The sequence below is a fragment of the Schistocerca americana genome, chromosome 2 (genome assembly GCF_021461395.2).
Source record: "Schistocerca americana isolate TAMUIC-IGC-003095 chromosome 2, iqSchAmer2.1, whole genome shotgun sequence".
Lineage (NCBI taxonomy): Eukaryota > Metazoa > Arthropoda > Insecta > Orthoptera > Acrididae > Schistocerca > Schistocerca americana.
In genome coordinates this window covers 474,046,111-474,056,264 of record NC_060120.1, presented here as the reverse complement: position 1 = coordinate 474,056,264, position 10,154 = coordinate 474,046,111, and the positions used below count along the sequence as shown (strand labels likewise).

Genomic DNA, 10,154 nt, shown 5'->3' with positions numbered 1-10,154 from the left:
GATCTGTTTTGCGTAGAATGTAATACAGTATTCAGATAAACTAACATATGTCAAACGAACTTTATTTCACGGATGACGTCTGTAATCTGCAAATTAGGAAAAAAATGCTTAAATGGTTTTGTGACAGTCAGATGGTACTCCCGCAATGACTGCGCAGGTGAGATTTGCAAGGTAAGATTTCGCACATCAGTCTCTCTTCCTCTCGCATTTGTCAACAGAAATAGGAAAAACCTGTTCCTTCGGCCACGTACGCTGCAGTGGTAGGGAGAATGAATGTCAGCCGGTAATTCAGCAACGGCGGCCGGCGCACGACCTTTGCTTCCCAGTGACAGAGAAGACTAGAAGAGCACTGTATACTCACGCCGCTGACTCGACGCCCGCGCGAAGACCGGAATACGTGAAGGCTCTGGGGCGTGGCAGCCACTTATGTGGGCCACAGGAGAACGGAGTCTGTGCACTCCTTCGGTAGCTCAGTTGGTAGAGCGGTGGACTGTAGTGGTCATTCTGGCAGATATCCATAGGTCGCTGGTTCAAATCCGGCCCGAAGGAATATTTTAGATTTCTCTATTTGTCAGACTTTTCCCTTGAGCGGATATATGGGCCCGACTGCCGCAAAGATTTTGAATGCCCAGCAAAAACTAAGAAGGGTGCAATGAGCACATAGTATTAGATTGGCGCTTAAGTTAGTATTATTTTTCAATAATTGTTATAAACACAACACAACACATACATATAGCAGAGTCTTTACTCATCAACGCTGGGGTAACTTTTCGATTCCGCAATTGTAAAAATCACAAAGTTTTGAGATGAACTCATCGAGCCGTGCTCATAGCGCATTTTCATCGAGAAAAGACGTTCGTTCAAGGTTGTTCGATAGACAGCGGAAAAGGTAAAAATCTGAGGGCAGGATCTGGTGCATAGTGTGGGTGCAGAATGATTTCCCAACCCAAAGCCGGTATAGTGTTTCTTCTAAGTCTAGCAGAATCCGGGCGGACGTTATTGTGGAGTAACATTGCTTTATTCTTGGACTGCGTATGCAAGACGTCTCAATTCTTGGCAATACAAATCAGCAGTGAGGTTACACCTCGGGGAAGCAGTACGTAGTACACGCCACTGTCGCTCTTCCACCAAATGCATAACATTATCTTTTGTGGATGCACGCAGGTCTTTGTTCGGCGAGTTGTTGCTTTGTTTGGGCTCAGCCATTCCTTTCTTTTCCTCTTGTTAATATAAAGATACCGTTTCTCGTCAGGGCGGCCGGAGTGGCCGAGCGGTTCTAGGCGCTTCAGTCTGGAACCGCGCGACCGCTACGGTCGCAGGTTCGAATCCTGCCTCGGGCATGGATGTGTGTGATGTCCTTAGGTAGTTAGGTTTAAGTAGTTCTACGTTCTAGGGGACTCATGACCTCAGAAGTTAAGTCCCATAGTGATCAAAGCCATTTGAACCATTTTTTCCCCAATACTGATTTTACGTAAGCACTCCATTTTAAGGAGGGAAGGAAGGCTATGTTTAATGTCGACAGCGACATCACTAGAGACAGAGTGTTTTGACCGTAGAAAATTTTAATTTCTGTTCTTGCTTTTGTGACCATAATAAGAGTCCAGGCTCCATAGCCAAACAGCCAGCCGACATTAAGAAATAGTCCACCAGGACGTAGGGACAAGATAAGCGGCGGAGGCTGCCAAGTATGGCTTGTTGATCAAATAACTTGGTGTTTGGCTTACTGCCAGAAGAAGCAGCATGAATCAAACTTGCGCAATGGAAGACGCAAACACCAGGGCGATAATACAGCAAGAGAGAGTGTCAGTCACGTGCGGAAAAGACTCGTGTGGCACTAAAGTTGTGTGCAGCTAGAAACTAAAGTGTCGTGTGAGACCGAAGGCATTCTTGCGCAAGCCGACCAATTAGAAACGAGAGTGTCGTGTGGAACCATAGGCATTCTTGTGCAATCCAATCACTTAGAAATGAAAGGGTCGCCACCTGGAAGGTGGTCATCTCTACCAAATAGACTTTTTCCATCGACTCCAATCTTCTGAACGTGGACTCGTAACGTGGCTATTTTACGTGCGTCTCTTATTTGTGTGAAACCCAGATGGATTGGAATGCTTCTAATGTTTAGCGCAGTGCACGCCGTGTAGGTTAGATATTATGGCCAGTTAAAACTGAGTGCCGGATATTGACTCAAACCCAGATAGTTGTTTTCCGTGATGTGCGCGCACTACAGAACACACGAGGCTGGATTCAAAGGAGCGCAATGGATGCGGAGCGGCAGACGCGCTGCGCGAGCGCGAAATGCCCCGGCGCCCCGAGGCCAGGCGGGGGCTACTTCACACCACACGGCTTCGGAACACGCCTCTGCCAGTGGCATCGCGCGCAACAGCGTATGTTGAGGGAAGCAGGTGCTCAGATCACGAGAGCGATGCGGCGGGTGTATGCGGAGGGAGACGTCGGCTGATGACAGCTACGTCTGTGCTCTTTGTTTTCCGGAGCGATTATCTGCAATCGAAACCTTGTATTACCAGACAGACCACGATATTACTGTACTTTGACTCCTGTGGCCGTTGTCGTGAAAACATGCTGTGACGTTACAGTAAACAAGTACAGCGCTGTTTAAGGAAAACAACACACTGTGAACGTTTCCAAGACTGTTGTGCAATTACTATCAAGCCGACCTAAACGCCCGCAGCTCCAGATGCAATAACGTAGTCGACGACTAAAACAGTTTGTCTTCTAGATGCTTAGGGAATTGTCGCCGAAATTTTAACAACACAAATTGACAAAGGGCTTTGTATTGCTTCATAAGGATCGATAAACTCGAGCACAGAAACAAGAAAATCTTGAAATTTCAGAATGCATTATTGACTGGAACATAGCGATCGGTATAAAATGTTAAAAAAAATCAATAAAAACAGTCCCGATTGCGTTTTATAGTTTGTTGGTCAACGGTTTCGACCCTTTCCTCGGACAATCTTCAGGCTTACACCGTCATTATGGCTCCTGCTGGCGGCAGACGGAGCGAGATCCATGTAAGTATCGTTGTCCACCAGGAGCAATAACAGCGCTGTAAGCCTGAAGATGGTCCCAGGAAAGGGCCGAAACCGTTTGCCAACTAACAGCAAATCGAAATGGGACCGTGATTGTTTTATTGATTTTTAAAGAAAGTCTTGGTTTTTGAAGATATTTGCTGTGAATCGTTACCATACCTCACAGATCATTTAAGTGGACAAGTAAAATTTGTCCAGCCCTTATCTTGTTCATTTACCCATTGTCAGCAACGCATTAGGGCGCAGTATTCCGTCGGACCAGCAAAAAAATTTGCTGTTTTGCCAACCCTAACATGAGGCAACATTTTTTTGGTAAAGGATTTTTGTAATAGAAATGTAGCTAAATGTTTCGGTCTTTCAACAATGGTAACAAGAAAGAAACTAAAATTATTCGTCTCCTTATTTAAACTGATGCAGAACATGTATTAAAATTGCCCTCCCTTGTTTTTTAAGGTTTAGATGACACCTATGGCACGTTCTGTGGACAAACTTTCCCCTCTGTTCACATAAATTTGCAATTGGAACTCCTATAATCACACTCTAATTTATTCTTCAAGAAAGGGATGCAAATGGTGATGCAGTCACCAAACACAACAAAATATGTGGATATGGACAGAATAAACAGAACCATGTTTACGTAAAGTTCATGTAATGTAGGCAACGCCCATGTTATCGATTACAATGGAGCAAGAAATAACACGAAACTCAAGGCAAACTGATAAACACAAGGTGGCAACTCAAAATAACTGCACACCCGTGTGTTGAGTCCACAAGTGGTATCAAAATGCCACAGTAATACTGAAGGCAAGACAGAACAACAGGAAACGACAACATACTAAGGCGCATACACACATTCGCTGAATAAAACGCCAATCAACAAGACAGACTCTGTAATACCGTACTGCCTTCGCAAGGTCTCTACAACAGGGATGACCATGATTTCGGCTCACGAGCTGGGCCCAGGCAGGGGTGCCAAAGCGCACAGCCTCGCTGGACATTACCGCTACCGCTGTCTGAGCGCGAGAAGGGAGAAGAGGGAAAACAGCGAATGCGCCACATTTAAACGGCAGTGCAGTCGCATTACATACGACTTGGTTTTATATTTCACAATTCCCAACCACATAGATCACAAACAAACAATTTTTCAGTATTATTTATTATTTTTGGAATTTTTATCTGGCACAAACTGTCGGCGTACACACAGGCACAGACAATTTCACAGTGTTTTGCACTTAAGTTGCCAGGTAATCTTGACTTATTAAGCTTAATAATCGAGAAAAGATCTTTCATACAAATATGCAGATCGAAGTTTCGCAACCTCACCAAAACTGGAATTACCTCACGGGTTAACCATTTACGTCTGCACTTACACAGGGACGCTTTCAACTGTAACGGCAAACGGTGTCGAAAACAGATGTAAGATTGACAGTGTCCTCATAACCTTATAAAACTATCTTTGCAATTATTTCAAGGCCACAACGAATTCTTCTAACCTCGCGTTTTATTTCATGCCAGTGGACATAGGGAACTGGACGGACTTTGTCACAATGTGTCCCACTATTAAACACATCCCTATCAAATCGGAAAGAAGTTGTCTTGCAGTGACTTACTGTGGGCAGTGTGTAGTAGAGTCCACTTAAAATGCGAAGTCTGCAGTTCATGTCCGATGTTCTAGTTTTCGTCCCTGCATGCTTTCTCCTCCATAAATTCAATAATAGTGAGTTAAAAATCGAAAAATCGTTCCACGCATGCGCCTTGACTTAACCAACGTGATTTGCAGTAATATATGAAGTCTCCATACTCTTCGTCCAGTTCCATTGGAAACTGTCGCAACTTACAAAGGAATAACTCTGCGACTTCAGACATTTTATTATTCGTACTACCAATTTTATTACGTGCTCCATGCCTATAAGTTTAGCATAAAGTGTTCTTGATGCACAGAACAAAGAATCCCGCCTGTCTATCGTTTTAATTTTTCACTCTTTCATTGTGAACTAAGTCTTTAAATTCTTTATGCATGTTATTGTAATGACTTAACATTACAAATATGCAGTACCCTTCTCATCGTTCTTTTCTGTCATTCCGATTCATTATAAAGGATTATGACGATAGATCGCTAGATTGCCTCGTTTTTGTGCAAACAACCACTGTAGCTGTGAACGTCCTGAAAACCACAAACAAATGGTGAAGGGTAAACAGGGCTGACGCCACGACTCTGTTGAACTCAGAGAATTGTGCCGTGCGGTTCTAGGCGCTACAGTCTGGAACCGCGCGACCGCTACGGTCGCAGGTTCGAATCCTGCCTCGGGCATGGATGTGTGTCATGTCCGTAGATTAGTTATGTTTAAGTAGTTCTAAGATCTAGGGGACTGATGACCTCAGAAGTTAAGGCCCATAGTGCTCACAGCCATTTGAACCATTTTGAAGTTGTGCCGACCACAAAATACCGCCCTGCAATACTAAATGAGAAGTCGCGCTGTTCTGCGAACTCCCAAGCAGTACCAAGCAAAGCCAGGCGACAGGCTGGGCTTTGAGATGCACCAAGCCAGCACACACTGCACCTGTGAAGCTCGCCATGGCCAGCTCTGCTCTACAGAGCGTTTGGGAATTCCCTTACAGACTTCTAGGATTTGTAGGGACGACTGAGTAGACAACATCTTGAATTGGAACGCAAGTCCGGAAACGGACCATTTCGATGCTTCAGTTTGAAAACATGTTTACTAGGTAGGTACGCAACAAGGTAGTTAAAAAATGGTTCAAATGGCTCTGAGCACTATGGGACTTAACTTCTGACGTCATCAGTCCCGTAGACTTAGAACTACTTAAACCTAACTAACCTAAGGACATCACACACATCCATGCCCGAGGCAGGATTCGAACCTGCGACCGTAGCAGCAGCGTGGTTCCGGACTGAAACGCCTAGAACCACTCTGCCGCAACGGCCTGCCAGGATAGTTATGGTTGGCTTTATGGAGATCGTTATCCAGAATGTCCGACTCCATCGCATACCCTTTGCGCCATTATTACGCAACGGCTTCGAGAAAGGGGTAACTTCATTCTTAGCAGATGTGACTGTGGAGCTTCGAGGAGACGCCGCACCCCCGAATTGGAAAAGGCCGCATTACATCAGGTTAAAGAGAACCTGTCGACGAGTACACGAATAATTTCTTTTGTTATTAATGAGTAGAAATGTGAACAAAGGTGATGTACTGGATCACGCCAGATCAATTACTTGTAGAAGTTTCGCGTTACCGAAAGTTTTCCAATGGCTGTAGCACAGAAACGGTACGTTACCGGACGTTGGTTGCAATTCAAAACATTGTACGCTTGGTCCCCTCTACAAGCCCATGTGACAGCCGAGAACAATTCAAGCCATATGGACTTTCCCTTCCAGAAGCATACTGCTTAATAACTAACATGGAGCACATTTCACAGCATGTCATTAAGCTACCTACAGCAATAAGTGAGTAGAACTGGCCGTACGAAGTATCGGCAACATATGTATGGAGGCTCAAACCTCTAGAGGTTTCACAAGCCCAACGAACGTCACTGCTCCGTTAGCAGCCGCACGCCACTCAGGCAACTTCGCCAAGCGAAACAAAAGTAAAGCCGCTGCGAACCACGCAGGCATTAACATGCCCGGGACTAAAACACAACTACGGCTGGTAGAATGTACCGAGTCTAGCCGATGCTCAGTCGATTCGTCATTCAGTAACCAAAGAAGCAAAGCGCTGAGCAAAGTGCTCAAAGCGCTTCTGATCCGACGTGGTTAGCACACCGGACTCCCATTCGGGAGGACGCCGGTTCAAACACGCATCTGGCCAGCCTGATTTAGATTTTCCGTGAATTCCCTACACCGCTTCAGGTTTGGTCCCTTTGAAAGGTCACGAGGGATGTCCTTCCCCACTCTTCCCAAACCCGCGCATATGTCCTGGCTCTAATGACCTGTCGACGAGACGTTAAACACTAAATCTCCCCCTCCTCCTTGTCAGAACAGAGATCTCCTCTCTGGACGTCGCATCTCCGTAAGGCTTTCGCGCTCTCTACTTGAGCCTGTAATGTAAAGTGCTGCTCTTCTTTCTAACTTCTCTATTTCCTCTATCAGTCCTATCTGGTACGGATCCCACACAGATGGATAATATTCAAGTGGTGGTAGAGCGAGTGTTTTGTAAGCTGCATCCCTTGCTGATGGACTAAATTTCCTGAAGATTCTTCCGATTTATTTGTGTGGTGTCTGCCTTTCCCCTGATTCATAATATGCGATCGTCCCACTGCAAATCGCCCCGTACGCAGACTCCCATATATGTTATGGAAGTAACTATTTCCAGTAACAGTTCTGCAATCGCTTGATCATATAATAAAGGTCTTTTTGTCTGTCTATTCGCAATATGGCACATTTGTTTTTGTTGGCGATCAACAGCCGCTACTTGCACCAAGCGTTGATCAACTGTAGTTTTCCTTCATTTAGCTACAATTTTCCAGTGTAGCGAGTTCTTTACATACAACAGCATCATTCGCAAAAAGCCTTGTGGGGCCTCCGACATCATCTGCTAGATCGTGCAATGTTCCTATCGTTGGAAATTGCGCAGGTAGCCGCATTTGAGCAATGCAGAGATGTTTCTCATACCTGACACGCCAGTACGTGGAAGGTTGGGGAAGGGGAGGGGGGGGGGTGCACCTCCTGTGGCAACTACCTGAGGCAACACGAGAAAGACTGCGCGTGGTTGATGCGTTTACTGTTTATCGTGATATGAACGTAACATGGGCTCAAGTCAAAAAAAAATCAGGTTTAGATTAATTAACAACTGATTGCATAAATGTAATGAAAGACGGCTGGTTACGACAGCGTGTACTGTAGCAGTTTCTCATCCGAGGGATGACTTGCATCAATCTGAATAGTTTGCTAGATATGACCTGGTAACTTGTTAATTTTTTTTTTTTATATTGACGCGTTTCGGGCGTAGTGCATCTTCAGGACGTCTGCTAAGCAAAAGTAAAAAGTCATAAGCATGAGCGTAATTCACAAAAATGCATGGGAATGTGAGTCTGTACGAAACAGTGGCGGCTCGATATGCAAAACACATACCCCGAAACATCACATCTCTTAAGCTGATGTACGTTTTGTTGCCATGGGAACTGAATATTGTGAAGAATCGAATGTAAGTGTTTCATACTACTGTGTTATATCCGGTAATAACTAAAGAGTATTGTCGCCTACAATGATAATGTTCACGTAACTCTGAATAAAACAAGACATGTGGGACGGACTCGTTGAGAAACTTCAGTAATGTGAACAGTGCCCCTGATGGAGAAGCGTGTTAACTGACAATTCGCCTGCGATATTTATAAACTTTATTTCGATATTAGGTCGCCAAATATTGGGAGTTTCGTGTTCTATAATGAATGATTAACGAGACACTTAGGCCACAAACATGTGATTAACTGTTCGACATAATTAGATAGTTTGCACATGTACAGCGTAATAGGGATTTCCATTGAAATGTTCAGAATATAGTGGAATATGTACTGGAATGTTTTTCGAACGTCTAGACTTGAACACAGGATAGCAGGGGGAAAATACAGGGCGCAAAAGGCTATTCACAACTTGTACAGAATTCAGACAGCGGTTATATGAGTGGTTGAGAAGGGAGTGATATAGGGTTGTACCCTATCCGCTATGTTGATCAATCTGTATATTGAGCAAGCAATAAAGGAAACAAATGAAAAATTTGGAGAAGGAATTAAAGTCATGGAAGAAAAAATAAAAATTTTTAGGTTTGCCGATGAAATTGTAATTCTGTCAGATACAGCAAAGGACTTGAAAGAGCAGTTGAATGGAGTAGACAGTGTCTTGACAGGAGGATATAAGATAAACATTAACAAAAGCAAAACGAGGATAAGAGAATGTAATCGAACTAAATCAGGTGATGTTGAGGCAGTTAGACTAGGAAACGAAACACTAAAAGTAGTAGAAGAGTTTTGCTATTTGGGCAGCCAAATAACTGATGATGGTTGAAGTAATGAAAATATAAAATGTACACTGGCAATGGCAAGAAAAGTGTTTCTGAAGAAGAAAAATTTTTTAACGTCGAGTACAGATTTAAGTGTCAAAGTCTTTTTTGAAATTATATGGACTGTAGCCATGTATGCAAGTGAAACTTGGACAATAAACAGTTTAGACAAGAAGAGGATCATTTGAATTTGGTGCTACAGAAGAATGCTGAAAATTAGATAGGTTGATCACGCAAATAATGAGGTACTGAATATAATCGGGGTGTGAAGAAATTTGTGGCACAGCAAGAGGGAGACCGAGAGATGAATACAGTAATAGGCTACAGTAATTACTCGGAGATGAAGAGGTTTTCGCAGGATAGGGTAGCATGGAGAGCTGTATCAAACCAGTCTTCGGACTGAAGACTAACAACAACAACAACAACATTCGAAGGTGACCCTACACACTGTGCAATTGACTACGCAACTTTTAATGCGCATTTGACTATATTTGGGTACAGGCAACACGATTGATTATTCTAAGAGGAGAGCGCAGAAATGACCGGAGATGCGCTTACACGTTCAGCAAGAAACACAGACGCCAAAGTTCATCGCACCACTTGGGCGAAATACTTTTCACTGTGCGAAACTTACATTATACACAGCAGCTCGTTGGTATAAATGTGTGACACTCACTCTCCAGTAGGAGGTCTCATGAGTTAAAATCACGAACGAGCCCTAAGGTTTTCCCCAATTAATCATGTAGAGTTCTAGGAGAAAGAGAAACGATCGCCATTTATTTTCCTATGCCATCTTCTGTCAAGGTGTTTCCTACGGTCAATCTGTTTTCAGATTGGACAAAGCATACCACTAGAAAACGCACGTTTGGATCGGGAGCTGATTGTGACACAACAAAAGAGGTGCTGTTGAGGCGGGTAGAAGAGCGCGTTTTCCGAAAACGGGCGCGTCAGGCAACGCCACCTTAAAGGGCCAGGTACTGCAGGTTTTGGCTGGCGACAGGGATGAGCAGGGTGGTGACAAACCAATGCCGAGAAAGTAAGTTACTGATATGTGCTGTTAGACTTGTAGGATAGCGATACTGAAAATAGAGGGTAGTGT

The 10,154-nt window shown here is 44.1% G+C and overlaps 1 non-coding gene across 1 annotated transcript; it reads left to right on the top strand.

The window, feature by feature from the left end:
• The first annotated feature begins 459 nt into the window (after positions 1-459).
• Trnay-gua lies at positions 460-549 on the top strand. The gene is given in 2 exon segments: positions 460-496; positions 514-549. It is a non-coding gene; the product is annotated as a tRNA-Tyr (tRNA).
• The last annotated feature ends 9,605 nt before the right edge of the window (positions 550-10,154 follow it).